The following is a 16,085-nucleotide window of genomic DNA, read 5'->3' on the forward strand; positions in this document are numbered from 1 at the left end:
GGTCACCCGGAGTAAGCTTAAGATGGACGCCAGCAAGGTCCCTCTTAATGCGGATGAGAAGCTGGCGATGAGGCTTTTTGAGGCGGAGAAGAATGGGGTGCCGAAGAGATGGATTCCCCCGACGCAGATCATTCTTCAGGATGAGCTGCTCTGCCATGTCGGCCTCATACCGGCCCTCGAACGGGGTGAGTGGGGTCGGTGTGAGGCCCATTCCTGCTTTTAATGTTTCTGTTTCTTTGAACTTTGATTTATTTCTTCTACTTAACTCTTGCTTTGTTTCCTTTGCAGACCATTTTGGCTCGGACCTGTCCGAGGATATCCTCCGGAGAATGGGGCTTGCCAAGGACAAGACCGTTTTCGATTTGCATCCTAAGGCTCTGGCCCGTGATCGCAGAACGTCGCCGAATGACCTCATGGATCAGCAGCTGAAGGGCTTAAATACGACGGCGGCCCAGGCGAAGGTTGCTGGTAACATACCGCGCCGAACGCGGAAAACAAAGTCTTCGGCGGCGACGGCATCAGTTCCACCTCCCATCCCTTCAGTCCAGAAAGAGACGGTGGAGGTCGTTGATATTACCGCCGAGGAGGTGGTCACCTTGGCAGTGGAATCTCCTCTCTTCCGCAAGAGGAAAGAGCCTACCACTGCCGCTGATACTTCTGCTTCTACTGCTGCTACCGCTACCGGGGCCGACAAAGAAATGCGCCCTCCGACCAAGAAGGCCAAGCATGGTACAGATCTATCCTGTGGCTCAGACTTAGCCGGTTCATTAGGCGTTCCTGATGACAGGCTCTCTGGTATGTCCATGTATGTTGACACGGATGTTTTGATTGAATTTTTGTAGATCAACATTGTCTCTCTACCGGGGCACGCTGTTGATCGGCGTGCCGAGAAGAAAACTGCGCAGGCAAGTGGTCAAGATGCCACCGTCGTCACCTCCTTCCCTCAGCCTACCCCCATCCAGATTAGGTCGGAGGGCCTAAGTTTGGCCAGGATCTTTGTCGAAGTGGGTCGATACGGCGGTGCTCTTATTGTGGAGCAAGAGAAGGCCATTCTTGAAGCCGCCCCACAACTCGAGCGGCTCGGGCTTGAACTCGACGCTGCGAACAAGGAAGCCGAGAGGGCCAAGGCCGAGGTGAAAACGGCATCCGTCTTTGAGAGGAAACTTAGGGAGGACGCGAAAAGGCGATCCTTGGCCGAGAGAGCCAAGGCCGAGGCTGCGGCGGCTGAAGCTGCTAAGCTGCTGGAGGGGCGTGACTATCTTCAGCAAGTCGCCGACTTCAATGCTAAGAAGAGGGACGAATGGAAGGGCATGTTTCAGGCCCAGGGGAAGGTGGTCCGGAATAAGGATGCTATCATCGCCCAGAGGGAGGAGGACATTGAGACGCTCCAACGCGAGATTTTTCCTAACATGTGCGCCCAATACCGGGACCTGGCCGAAGAAGCGGCCAGGGAAGTGATTGGGGAGCTCTTTCCTCTTGACGGCTCCTTTCCGTGGCAAAGATTTGACGAGCTGCTTGATGACAAGCTCGAAGCTAAGGAGAAGGCCGCGGAGGCGAAGGCCGCTGAGGAGGCGAGGGTGAAGAAGGAGGAAGAGGAGGCCGCGGAGAAGGCGGCTCTTCCGAGAAGGCTAGGCGGCCAAGGAGGAAGTCGAGAGATTGAAGGCGCTAAAGGTCGCCGAGGCCGAGGTCGCCAAGATAGCTGAGGCTGCCAAGACAGCTTCCGGGTCGCCTACCAAAGACGATGCTGCTAACGTTGCTGATGGCAAGCAGCAACAGGCATAGGGAGACGGGCGGTCGTCACCAGGCTCACCCGGCATCTCGGATAGCTTCAGCTGTTCGGGGGCCAATTATTAAGCCTTTCCTCCCTGCCATCTTTTGGCGCTTCAAATGATATGTCTGTAACCTTTTGCTTTTCTTTTCCTTGTATTTTGTAAAACTTTGGTAGGTTGTGTTTTGGCTTATCCCTATGGGGACTACCGTCGTCGTCGTATTCTCCTTACTTGTAATCATTTTTTTTAATAAAGTTTGTTTATTGGCCCCCGGCTTGGCCGGGGTTTTGATCACAATCCTTCACTTGTCTTCTTGCGTTATTAATTGAGCGCTTTTTCGTTTTTACCTTCGGCCTAGCCGAGGCAGCTAGAATGCGTATCTCAACTGTGTTTAACGTCTTTTTCTTTAAACATGTTAGCATGTTGGTCGCTTCCTCTTTCACTCTCGGTCTGGCCGAGGCGTCCGATTTGCGTTTCCAACCGCCGTTGTAAACATGTTAGCGTATCGACCGTTGTGTCCCCTGCCAGGCCTTCGGTTGGCCGAGGCGACTAGAGGTTACGGCTCGACAGCATTCGTATCTGTAGACATATTGATCGCTTCCTCTGCCAGGCCTTCAGTTGGCCGAGGCGGCTAGAATTGCGTCTCAACCGCATTTTATACGTTCCTAAGGCATGTTGGTCGCTTTCGCGAGTATCAACTGCGCTGGTAGTGACTGCCGTGGCGTCTACTTCTTGGGGTGACTGCCCGGCTTGGGCCGTGGCGTCTACCTCGATATGACTACGGAGGGGATAAACACTTTGATGGAAAACTTGGATGATTCTTTATTAGATATAAACACGCGTCGGGGTGCCAACAATTGTCTTGGACACCTCCGCCGCTATACAAAGTATTTCCGGAGATTGTCATTGTTCCAATGGCTTATCAAAGGCACACCCTCCATGTCCGTCACCGGTATGTACCGGCCTCATTTCTTCAACCACTTTGTAGGGACCTTCCCAGTTAGCCGTCAATTTACCATGAATGTTCCCTTTGTTGGTGGCGACTGACTTTCTTAGGACTAGATCTCCTACTTTTAAGTCCCTTTTGTGGACTCGTCGGTTGTAGGCTCTTCTCATTCGGTTTTGGTATACTGCCAGGTTGAGGCGTGCTGTATCTCGGCTTTCTTCGACCAGGTCTAGGGAGGCTTTCAGACCTTCCTCATTTTCAACCGGGTTAAAGGTGGCCGTCCTGAATGTCGGCACCGTTGCTTCAATTGGCAGGACTGCTTCGGACCCGTAGACTAAGTGGAATGGACTGTATCCCGTTGCTTCTTTTTCTGTGGTTCGAAGGGACCACAGGACGCCGGGTAGTTCATCGGCCCATCTTCCCTTTAGGTCTTCAATTGTCTTCTTCAAACCGTTGAGGATTGTTTTATTGGTCGCCTCACTTTGTCCGTTGCTCGTGGGTGGCAGACGGAGGAGTATGCGAATTTGATACCAAGTTCTTCCAACCAGTTCATTATTGTGTCACTCCAAAACTCTCGGCCGTGGTCAAATACCATGACTTGAGGTAACCCAAAACGAGTTATGACATTTTCCCAGATTACCTTTCTTACGGCCGCCGTCGTCTTCGTCTTGGGAAATCATGCGACAGCCTTCAACCCATTTGGTGAAGTAGTCAACGGCGACAATCAAGTACTTTCTTCCTCCGGATGCCGTTGGAAATGGCCCTAGTAGATCCATCCCCACTGTGCAAAAGGAAGGGGACTAAGTACCGGCTGCCGAGTCTCGGGAAGGTGCATGTATCACCGGAGCATGCATTTGACAGCTGTTGCACTTTTTGGTTTTGGCTCTGGAATCCTCAAGCATGGTGGGCCAGAAGTAGCCGGCTCGGAGAGCTTTGTGGGCTAGTGCTCTTGCCCCCATGTGATGACCACAGATGCCTTCATGAATTTTCACAAGATTAGCTCCGCGTCGGTGGGCGACACATTTCAAGAGTGGCCTTATTACGGACCTCTCTGTATAATTCTCCTTCAAACACCAAGTACCTTCTTTGCGATCCTCTTTATCTTCTCGTGAGAGACTGCGGTCCTCCGGTAATTCATTCATCGGTTTGTATTTCATTATCGGAGTCATCCACGTTGTCTCGGCCTCTATGTCGCCCACCATGCCGACGGACTCAGTAATGCTTTTGGCATTCCGATGTCCACCAAGCACGGATTCGACCGACATTCTTGATGGTTGAACTGGCAAGCTTTGAGAGAGCGTCGGCTCGGTTGTTCTCGACACTGGGAATGCATTGATCCGAAAAGATTTCAATTTTGAAGTGTCGCTTTTACCCTTTCCAAGTATCTTACCATCCCGTCGTCTCGAGTCTCGTACTCTCCTCCGATCCGATTAGCCACTAAAAGTGAATCTGTTTTCAAAATGATGTGCTCCGCCCCAGCACTCTAGCTAGCTCGACTCGGTTATCACCGCCTCGTATTCGGATTCGTTGTTCGAGGCCGAGAAGGTAAATTTCAAGGCGTACTCAAACTCGTCCCCGTTTGGGCTGATGATAAGTATCTAGGCTCCTGAGTTGTTCGTCGTGGAGGACCCGTCGGTGTATACTTCCCATACTCCGGGGTTTTGTTCTTCTTGATATGTGCACTCGGCCAGAAATCAGTAAGTGCTGTCCCTTTATCGAGGGCCTCGGCTTGTATTGAATGCCGGCCGGATAGCTCTCACCGCCCATTTGATGAGCTGCCGGATTGCTCAAATTTTTCCAATGCTTTCTCCAATGGTTGGTCGGTTAAGACCGTCACGGGATGTGCGTCGAAGTAAGGCTTGATTTCCTTGCGGCAACGACATTTACAAAGAAAGGTCGCTTTTTCAATTAGTGGGTAATTTCTTTCGGCGGGCAACAATGTATGGCTGACAAAGTAGATTGGGTGTTGCTGTTTATCTTCTTCCCTGATGATCACGGCACTGACCGTGGCCGAGGTAACTGCTATGTACAGATATAGCGTCTCCCCCAGCATCGGCCTGGACAGGGTTGGGAGAGTCTGAAGATGAGCTTTCAGTTGCTTGAAAGCTGTGCTCTGTTCCTCCCCCCAGCTGAAGTCTTTAATCCCCTTCAACACTTTGAAGAATGGGGTGCTTTTGTCGGCTGACCGAGAGATAAACCGGGCTAGAGCCGCCATCCTCCCGGTCAACATCATAACCTCTTTTCGATTCCTCGGCTCCGGCAGGTCCAGGATTGCTTGGACTTTCTCTGGATTGGCATCAATTCCCCTGGCGCTGACGAGTACGCCGAGGAACTTACCGCCGGACACCGAAGTTGCATTTCATTGGGTTAAGTTTCATCTTGTATTTCCTTAGTGAACAAAATGTCTCGTGTAAATCGGCTAAGTGCTCGCTGTCAGACTTGCTTTTTACAATAGCATCGTCGACGTAAGCCTCAATGTTTCGCCCTTTTTGATTTTGGAACACTTTGTCCACCAGTCTTGTGTAAGTTACGCCGGCGTTCTTCAAACCGAACGACATCATTTTATACATGTATGTGCTGTTACTGGTGATGAACGCGCATTTAGGCATGTCTTCCTCGGCCATGAATACCTGATGATACCCTGAGAAGGCGTCCAGCAGCTCAAGATAGTGTAACTGCCGTGGCGTCAATTAAACTATCTATTCGAGGCAAGGGATAGCAATCTTTGGGGCACGCTTTATTAAGATTGGTAAAATCTACACACATCCTCCACGCCCCCGATGACTTCCTCACCATTACAACATTAGCTAACCACTCAGGATAAGTACAAGGCATGATAAAGCCCGCCGCTAGTAATTTATCTACCTCGGCTTGGTTCTGCTTAGGCCGTACCGTATCCCCCCTCCACATGGATGTGTAAAGGGCATCAGATGTGGAAAAAGAAAGTGGTTCTGCTTAGGCCGTACCGTATCCCCCCACAGACGGCGCCAATTATTCCGGGTGTAATTCCGAAGCAGTTTTTTGTTACCACCCGTGCTTGTAGAATGTCGTCTTTGATTGAATCTCCCTTTCGGTCTCCTGAAACAATGAACAAACTGAGGGCTCGGCTTTGCACCGAGCGAACTCACTCCGACGCTCAAGTCAGTAAACTTAAAAGGATTAAGTCGTATGTTACTTGGCGAAGTATATATTGTAGAGAGATAAGGAAGATATTACCAGATTATGAGGTGTTTAGGTTATTTTTCGGATCCTTTCCTCAATGAGGGTTGAGGAGTATTTATAGACTTTCACCTTTTGTCACGTAGTGGCCAAGTGGCCAAGTGGCTAGCAGGTGGAAAGACTGATGTACCCTCGGCCGAGGGACCCATGGCAGGCCGGTGGGCCCTGTTGACTCGCCGCCGAGGGGTCTTGGATATGAGTACGCGGATATGTGCCCCGGCTGGCTAGTTGTCCTAGCCGAGGCACAAGAGACAGGCCGACAGACATGCGTCGGTTAGGCTGTCTAAGTCGTTGACTTGCTGTGGATATCTTTGACTTTGCTCAATATGTTGACTCGGTCAGCGGGTGCAGAATATGCCCCATCATATATATATATATATCATACTGTGAAAATAATGATATAAACTCTTAAGAGCTCTCCAAAATAATACTTAAGAGACTCAAAAGTTTTTGGTTGGTACATAGGTTCCAATGATGACCCCTATTTATAATCATAGGACCACCTACCTTATGTTAATCTTTCGATATGGGACAATTCTATAATTTATACGTATTATAATCACCACACTAACATTGTTTTTCAATGTGGGACATATAACATATTAAGAAGTACACCATCTCTAATATGTGCAAATCATATGAAATCTATACTCTAATGAAAGCATTTTTTTACCACGAATCTAAATATATGATCTTCATAATTTTTATAACGACATTTGTTTGCCAAATGAAATGTCAATGTTTTTATATAAAAATTAGAAACTTCTCATGAATATAAAATAGGAAATATAGATATTATAATAATTAAAAGATTCTTAACTTTATTTTTTATGTGGAAAATATTATTTATGAAACTTTCCTAAATTAATTTTTGATGATGTGGACGCTCTAGAATCGCTCGAAAAAACTCTCTTTTATGTATATATATAGATTTTAGCAAAAATAGCTAAAATGAATTTTATGGCATGAAAAGTTTCCCAATGTTGTATATATGATATGAACATCAGATATAAAGTTGCAAATCAAATTTCGTTTGATTTGGGTGATTATTGATTTTTATATAATAAAATTGATAAATAGCAACTTTAAATGGTCATAATTGTAAATTCGATTTTTGGGGCTTGAAAATTTGTCATTTCCAGGTTCTGGAAATTTATATAGAATATTCAAAATTTTAATTTTGATTTTTCATAATTTTTATGTTTAATTTGGAATTAAAAGGTCAAAGTTATGTATTATGCGATTTATTTGTGAAATAAATTAAAAATATTCTATGGGCAAATTTTATTAAAATTTTGGAATGTTGAGAATTTTCCAGAATATACAAAATTATGATTTTGAAATTTTCGAATTTTTATGACTTATTGGGAATTATTTCTTTATTTTATGATTAAAAGATGTTTAATGAGCAATAATAGAATATCAAGTTGATTATTGTCAAATAGTAAAGACTAAATTTTTGAGTCCTAAAACAGTTGGGGTAATCAACTTGGACATAGATTTAATTTATGTAATATTGTGTGATTTTAATAAATTAATAATCACAACTATCCATAAAACGGGACCAAATATACGATATTAGCTTTAATAGGGCGATTTGGCACATCACATGGCATGTTTTATACATATATTAATGCTGCATTTTTAGTATGAATGTCATGTTTTATTTTATGTAATTTTGAATTATGTAATTTGTACTTAGTATGGCCTTAGTTTTTAATTGATATTTCCCGAAATGAATGGGGATATCGATTCGGTTGTAATTATTTGTGATCTCGTATCACTTTTATTTTATTTTTGTTTTTGTTTTTATAATGTATAAAGTAGAAAAGCTATGAAATTTATTTATCCCAGAGTTCCTTGAAGACGGTGCCATTCGGGAAGGCGTTCCGACAAAGACGGTGTTGCCTTGAAGTGCGTGCCAAATGAAGTTAAAGGGACCAAGGAGTTGGTTTCCGAATTTGTAAATAGTTTATTAAATTTACTATTTTTTAGGAAGGCCATACTAGGATTTTATTGCTTTGTTTTGCATTTATTTTATATGTTTGCATGCATAGCCAAATCGCCATAACTACACATGCATATCATATTTTATCGAGTCATCGACCGTGTCAATTATAATTATCGTAGTTTACCGCTTTAGTTTACTTAAAACGAGATAGATAATAAATTGACAAGACCTCTCACTAAATAATAATTGAGAATTAGCCTTACCAAATAGTAGAACCATGAGTCCCAATTTCATAAGGAAGTAGGCTCGGCTCACCGGGGTGCTAAACTTGTTACGTTGGGTAAGTGGGTAGTAAATTGTTATTACATCGAAATTTGGATTGAGCTTAACGGCCGCATGTGTTCCGGGCTTAAGATAAATATTAAAGTAATTTTATCGACCGAGAGTTCTAGAAGTAGAATCGATTAAAGAGTTAATCCACCGAATTATATTGATTAGGGATGAATCGGCTCACCGTGCCCGAGTTAATATGAATTTGGATCTCGGGATCATTTATAATAGTTGGGTAGAGGTCACTATATAAATACATAAAACTTGTTTAAAATGTTTACATGTATTATTAAAATGATAAATGTTTATTAATTCCTTCACTTCCTATTTTGTAGTCAAAATTGTGTTCTCAATTACAATGACAACTCTAAATTCATCAGCAAACACTAGCTCGGCCACTCTCACCAATGTTTCTTGGCTCCGATACTTCATGGATCGATGTAAATTAGAAAATAATGGGTCCGACTTTGCCGATTGGGACGCTCAAATCCGTTTGGCCGCGGAGGGTGACGATAAGCTTCGTTACCTCACCAAGGCCTCTCCCGCCATACCTACCGTAAGGTCTACCCCCGCCGCTAGGTAAGCCTATGAGACTTACCAAAAGGAGTCGGCCGCGATAAAAAATGTGTTGATCTTCTCTATGGAGGCCGATCTCCAAAGGAGTGCTATAAAGATTAGCACCGCATATGAGATCTATACGAAGCTTGTGACCATGTTTTCACAAGCTCCAAGGATCATACAATATGAAGCGGCATCCGCATTTTTCGATTTCAATATCAAGGAGGGCCAAAACGTTAGCCCTCATGTGCTCAAGTTAATGGAGCATGTTGAGACTCTAAAGATGCAAAAGGAAGAAATTCCCGAAGAACTCATCATTGACCGAATTCTTTATTTCTTGAACAAGGTTAAGGCATATGTTCAATTCAGGGTGAATTTTAATATGCAAAACTTGAGAGTGTCCCTCGACGAATTGCACAAAATGCTTGTACAAGTCGAGAGGGATATGGGGCTAAATGTTAGCACCACCAAGGATGTGCTCAATATTAATCAATAGAGCAAAGGGAAATTTAAGAAAAGTGGAAACAAGAGTAAGAAGCTAACTCCCAACAAGAGCAAAGGGAAGGCTTTTGAAGCTAGCTCCTCTAAGTCCAAAAAGGGTGCCTCCTCCGAGGATAAATGCCACTATTGTAATGGTGTTGGGCATTGGAAGAGGAATTGTCCAAAGTATCTTGGCGATATCAAAGCTGGAAAGATTGTTCCAGTAGGTAAAAAACTATCCCTATCTTTTTGTTTCGATCTCAACTTTGGTATTTTGATACAAGTTGTGATGATTACCCTTTTTATTGTACTTAGGGCATCTAAGCAAGGACAAAGGCAAAGACAAGCAAGCCTAGAAGATCTTGAGGGAAGCTTTATGTAGCCGCCCATGGTGTTAGGTATATGGAAGCTTGGCCTTATTTTGCTTTTTCTTTATTATCGTGTTTTGAAATTTTAGAACTCTTTTAATTTTCTCGTTCGACTTGGAAATTTGTTTATTTCCTTTAAAACAATGGTTGTATTTTGGATATTGGTGACTTGGTTTGCAACCCAAGTCACTCACCTTATCGTATCGTTTGTTCTAAAATTTGTCATCGTACACTTCTTGCATCTAGAAACATTAAGATTTTATCAACTTAAATTGATCATTAGACAAATATAATGATCGAATCATGATATGTCCATAAGCTATGAATTCGATTCTCCTTATGCCATTGTGACTAAAATCACAACTTACTTATGTAAGATCAATTATGAAGTTATGTTGAGTTATTGAACTCACATTAGGGAATGTTACCAACCTTATTTGATACACCTATCAAAATTAAAACGTCTAGTCTACATTATCTTTTCAATATGTCTCAGTTAGATCTCTATAGGTTGACATGTGAAATGTTTTCCTCCTTCACCATCATTATATGTGGCTCAAAAGCTATCTTTGGAGAAGTTTAGTGTATTTTTCCTAAAGATAGAGTGGGAGTAAATTTAGCCACAAACCTTGACCAGATGGGATCTACGTGAGGAGACCAAAAGAAGATGTTCTTAGGTATGGGATCTACGTGAGAAGACCAAAACAAGATGTTCTTAGGTTAGAATCTTGACGTGAGGAGACCAAAAGAAAGCGTTATTAAGAAAAATTGAGACTTATGAAAAGACAAAAGAATATGTTCTTGGAAAATAAGATTTTGATATATGAAGTGGATATACCTAGAGATTTTAAAATTCGACATTTTACCTAAGAGCCTTATGAAACCAAAATGGTATCTATGCAAGTAAATGGATTTATTTGGATTGTTGGGACCAATCCAAATTAAATAGAAATTTATGATTAAGAGTTACATAGAGAGGCATGTCGATGTCTACAAAAGCTATGTTAATTAGTAACTAAGCAAAAGATTCAAATCATTGCTATACCTCATTATGAAAATAATTAAGGTATTAAAACCACTTTCCAAATGGGTATTTAGAAAGGGATATGTGAATGACATATTTCTATGGTTTTAACTAATACTTAAAAAAAGCAATGACCATTCCAAATCATGTAATGTTTCGAATGAGTTGTCGAAAACGAAACATGTGTACACATGGAATTGAGTGGGAGTCAGCGACAGTCATGTTTAGATATGAAGTTGAGTGGGAGTAATCATCCTTCATGAATTGCATAACATATTACCCATTGAGAATGACGTGCAAATACTGTCTTTTATAAAGAAGTATTTAGGTTTTCAATTCTGGATGAAGTTAGACATTATGCAAATCTATGATAACATGGAATGTTGGATTGGCACATAGATAGGTATCTTATGTTGATAATGATCCTTCATCTTAAAAATATCAACAAGTTAAGTAGGTTATTCATATTGATGAAAATTGAATTATCATAGAATTATGATTATTCACATGAACCTAAGAACTGTTGTCTACACGAAAACGATTACTAATGTTTCTGCCATTAGAATAATCATGTATGCCATAATGCACATATCCTAGATGAATCGCATGTTTAGAGCATGATGAGTCGATAACAAGTTAACCCATATGAGAGTCATTGGTAAGCCTTAAAGAACCGTCATGAATTCTCAAGGAGAACTAATGGTCTGTTCTGGAGTTTGGAAGGATACTGAGTTGTGTGTTGAAGATTACACGAACTCAAATTTTCAAAGCTCATAAGGATTTGTATAAATCCTAGGCTGATTTTATTGACCTAAGGAGAAAAAGACTAGAAAAGGGTATTTTATTGTCATTCATTGCAAGATTCTACAAAATGAACCTAAGTACGTTGTGATTAGGTGGTGTGCTTTGATGACTATGAGTAGTATCGTCCACCAAAAATCACATCACAGGTTATGTAATAACAATGGGAGCTTCTTTCAAGTTAAAGAACCTGAGTCTAGTATGAAGTCTAGACATGTACTTAGTAAAGTTCATGCTATGAGAGATAACATGAAATTGAAGGAAATCGCAATTCATAAAGTTTGAACTCTTAGACACATGGTATGTTCACAAGCTAAACTTTTATTGCATTAGGCAAGTGTATAAATACACTTATGATTATGATTATAAGACATTAAGGTGTTTCGACATAAGCATTAAAATCGGCTAACAAATCTCTAAATAAATTGAATTCATCTCCCTTTTTACTTGATTTCTCACTAGCATAGGAGTGCGTGATTAGCACCTTCCTATTAACACTCGACAAGTTAAATTAACTAGCGAACCTGACCTAAATGGACCTATTAGGCCGTGTAGAACACTCGGTTTAGGCGAAACCTTCTACCCTCTTTTCATCATCGAGTTCTAGTTTGTTGTCCAATATCGTTTTGCAATCGATCTAACCTAATGAACCTAACCTAGGAACTAGGGTGGTCGTGGATTCGCCGTGAGGGTGGCTGTGTGCTTGGCCGGGTCTCTTGTTGTTTTTGCTTCGTTTTTATGTCATTTATTCATCGTGGTTTTGTAGCTTGTAATTTATAGTTCGTTTATCGAGTTGTAATTTCCGAGTTTATTTTAATTTTTATCGAGTCAAAACCCCTTTTAAAACCTTAGTCTTGTTTGGTTAGATGGTTGTGCTCCAATTCATGTAAGAGCGTAGTAAATCGCATGTTGTTTAAAGCGACATGGTATGATTTATGCTAATGCATGCTTTGGTGTGTGACCTAATATCCAATTCGATAAGATTAAGCAAAAGCACGCACTACGAGGAGTGACCCAAGGCCGTGAGTCATGTAAGCCGTGGGCCATCCCCTTGTGCACATTTTCCTAGGCCGAATTGGCCGTGTAGGGTGTCGTGTATCGTGTCGTATATGGCGTTGAATTTTAGATCGAGTTGTATCTTTAATTTCATGTTGTGTCAGCATGAAATGCCTGAGTTGTAATAGGATAGATCCCAACGGCTCCCCCTTTCCCCTCTGCCTTGTTTGCTTTGTTTTGTATGTTGTTAGATCAATCAACCCACATGCTAAATTACAACTTTGACAAAGTTAGTTTAGTTGCATCTAAATCGACATAGGAATTTCACATGTTAGGGTTAATAAAACGATATTTACATATCATATATCGTAGTAGCTACGACCTTGTTTGAAATCCAATACTTGACTTAGTAGAGGCCTTCATTGACGGGCGGGGTTAGGTGTCCTTATGGGCTTCCTAACACGTACCCTCACCCCTTACTCAAGATCTAAGGTTTGTGGATCCGTCTAAATACCATTGGATTACGAGACACATTCAAATCGAGTGATATAGGGTACAAGTCTTCATCATTAATCACTCGTAGTCGATTGGCTTTATGCTTTTTGATGAAAGGTGTAAAGTTGACTTGAACGGTTCCAAGTTCCCATAAAACTTGGTGGCGACTCTAATTTGTCTTAATTCGATTCGAAAGAACCTCGGGTCGATAATGCCCCCTGTGGATCCCGCAGATGAAGCTCCCGCGGGCGTTGTCCACACAAGCTAAACAAAATCAATGAATCAATAAAGGCTTTTGTTATTGGGTAGAGAATAAAGTTAAGCTAAGGTTGATTTGAGGAACATAAAATGAGTTGGGACAAACCCCACAACTCCAACTCTCCAAGTCCTTCTTAAAAACTTCAAAACGAACATAAAATGCGACAAAACAAGTGACACAGTGGGTTTGAGGAAAATTTTTTTGTACAAGCCATTGAAAACCCTATATTTTACATAGTATATATTTCTTTAATGTAAAAGCTAAAGCTGCTAAGATGTCATTATAATTTTTCATCCAAAGCTAACGTGACAACTACGATGTCATCATAATTTTTCATCCAAAGCTAACGTGGCAACTAACAAAAACAACTAAATAAGGTAACAAAATTAAATACTATGACTAATGACTAATTAATACCTGGTTATAATTAATTGTAAAGTAATCATCCGTATGAAATATTATATTGTATGAAATAAATATTATATATCTATATAATAACTTAAAAAGGCATGTTGAGCCTCTTTTGAAGTGCCATGTGTCACGCTATATGTTCTTGCCACCTAGCATACTTATTTATACAATTACTCAACGAATAATAATAAATTTTTGCAAAAAAAATGAATAATAATAATTTTTTCACTTAATAATACGGAATAAATGCACATAAATCTAAATAAATCAATAGTTTTTTTTGGTGAAGGGTAAGTATATATTAATAAAAAAATAGGGTATCACAAGAGTTATGAAAGAATGCAATCAAAAGGAATCAAAACTAAAACAGCATTATGAACAAATTGAGATACTATCTATCCAAATCTGGTCAGCATGCTTCAGTGGCTTCACATTCCTATGCTTCCATCTCGTCAAAACCTCAGAACAAACTTGATAGATCAATCTCTGTGGGACAGTCACCTGTTGAAGAAGACGGGTCTGATTCCTGACAGTCCATATAGCATAAGTAACACTCACATAACACGCACCAGTAATTAGCTTCTGAAGAGGACTAGCATCACGATTTTTGGAGAACCAGACTACCATTTCATCCATATTGAAGTGAATATTCAGTTTGTCTTGCAGGAGGAGAATGCATTGCATGCTGTAAACACACTTGTAAAATAAATGAGGATGAGTTTCAGGTTCTAGACCACAAATGAAGCAAGTAGTATCATACCCCATTCCCATTTTAAGAACCCTATCCAGAGTGAGGAGTCTATTCTGTTGAGCAGCCCAAAAAATAAAGGAAGTTTTTGGTACATTCAGAGAGTTCCAACACACAAATCTCCAAGGAACTTTCCCAGATTTATTTTCGATCCGATTATACCCAAAGAATAGAGATAAGGTTTATCAGAATTCAACCATAAGTTGCCCACATAACCTTGCTTAAACTTGTCTTTCACATGGACAATTTTCTTCCAAGACCAGCTACAATCAAGGGGAGGAGAGTAATCATGCCAAGCAGTACCTTTCATATACACATGATTGACCCACTTGACCCAAAGGTGGTCCTTTTTAGTGGCCAACCAGGCAGTGTACTTAGCCAGGAGGGCTCTATTCCAAAGTTGAAGATTAGTCAGTCCCAGACCACCCTCTTCCTTAGGGGTACAACATTTGTCCCAACTAACATTAGGAGCTCTAAGATAAGAGTCCTTACCACCCCAAAGGAAATTCCTACAAATGGAATCAACCTTTTTCATAATCCCAGAAGGTAAGAGAAAGAGAGATGCCCAATAGGAATGTAAAGTAGACAAAACTGATCTAACCAGAATGAGACGTCCAGAATAGGATAAATGCCTAGCACCCAAAGCTCTAATTCTAGCCACAATTCTTTCAATAAGCTTCTGACTATCAAACTTAGAAATTTTCTTAGCAGAAATAGGTACACCCAGGTAATTAAAGGGAAGCTTGCCAATTCTAAAACCAGAAATCTTCACAATATCCTCAATAACATCACCAGGAACCCCATTAAAATAAATATCAGACTTGTCTATGTTGAGGCATAAACCAGATGCAGCAGAGAAGGTAGAGAAGGATCTCAACAACCATATAATAGAGGTTGCATTCCCTTTACAGAACATTAAAAGGTCATCAGCAAATAAGAGATGATTAAGCTTGATGTGTCCACACATGGGATGGAATCTGAAGGTATCTTGTAGGGAAATCACATGAAGAATCCTAGAAAGATATTCCATAGCAATAGTGAACAAAAGAGGAGAAAGTGGATCCCCTTGTCTCAAACCCCTCTTACCTTGAAAAAAACCAAAAGTACTTCCATTCACATGAAGAGAATATGAGGGAGAGGAAACACAAATCATAATAAGCTTGATAAAACGAGTAGGGAATTTAAGGGCAGTCAACATTTGATGAATAAATTCCCATTCAACAGTATCATAAGCTTTCCTAAGATCAATCTTAATAAGGCATCTAGAGGAGGCAGCTTTCCTATTGTAAAGTCTTACTAAGTCCTGACAAATCAACACATTGTCCACAATGTTCCTGCCCTTAACAAAACCCCCCTGACTGCAACTAACAATATCAGGAAGAACCTCAGAAAGTCTGGAGCAAAGGATTTTAGTAATGCATTTGTAAATGATATTACAACAAGCTGTGGGCCTGTATTCAAGCACACTAAGAGGATTCTTCACTTTGGGAATAAGAGTAAGAGTAGTAGTGTTGACCTGTCTAAGAAGTTGTCCAGATGCAAAAAAATCCAACACAGCACCAGTGATGTCTCTCCCAATTATATCCCAGGAATCTCTATAAAACTGACTGGTGAACCCATCATGACCCGGGGATTTAGTAGAAGGAATTGAAAAAATGCAAGCTTTAACCTCTTCAGGACTGACAGGTTTCAGCAGAATGCTAGTATGATGAGCATTAATCAGTTTACTA

This window comes from Silene latifolia, chromosome X (genome assembly GCF_048544455.1).
Source record: "Silene latifolia isolate original U9 population chromosome X, ASM4854445v1, whole genome shotgun sequence".
Taxonomy (NCBI): Eukaryota; Viridiplantae; Streptophyta; class Magnoliopsida; order Caryophyllales; family Caryophyllaceae; genus Silene; species Silene latifolia.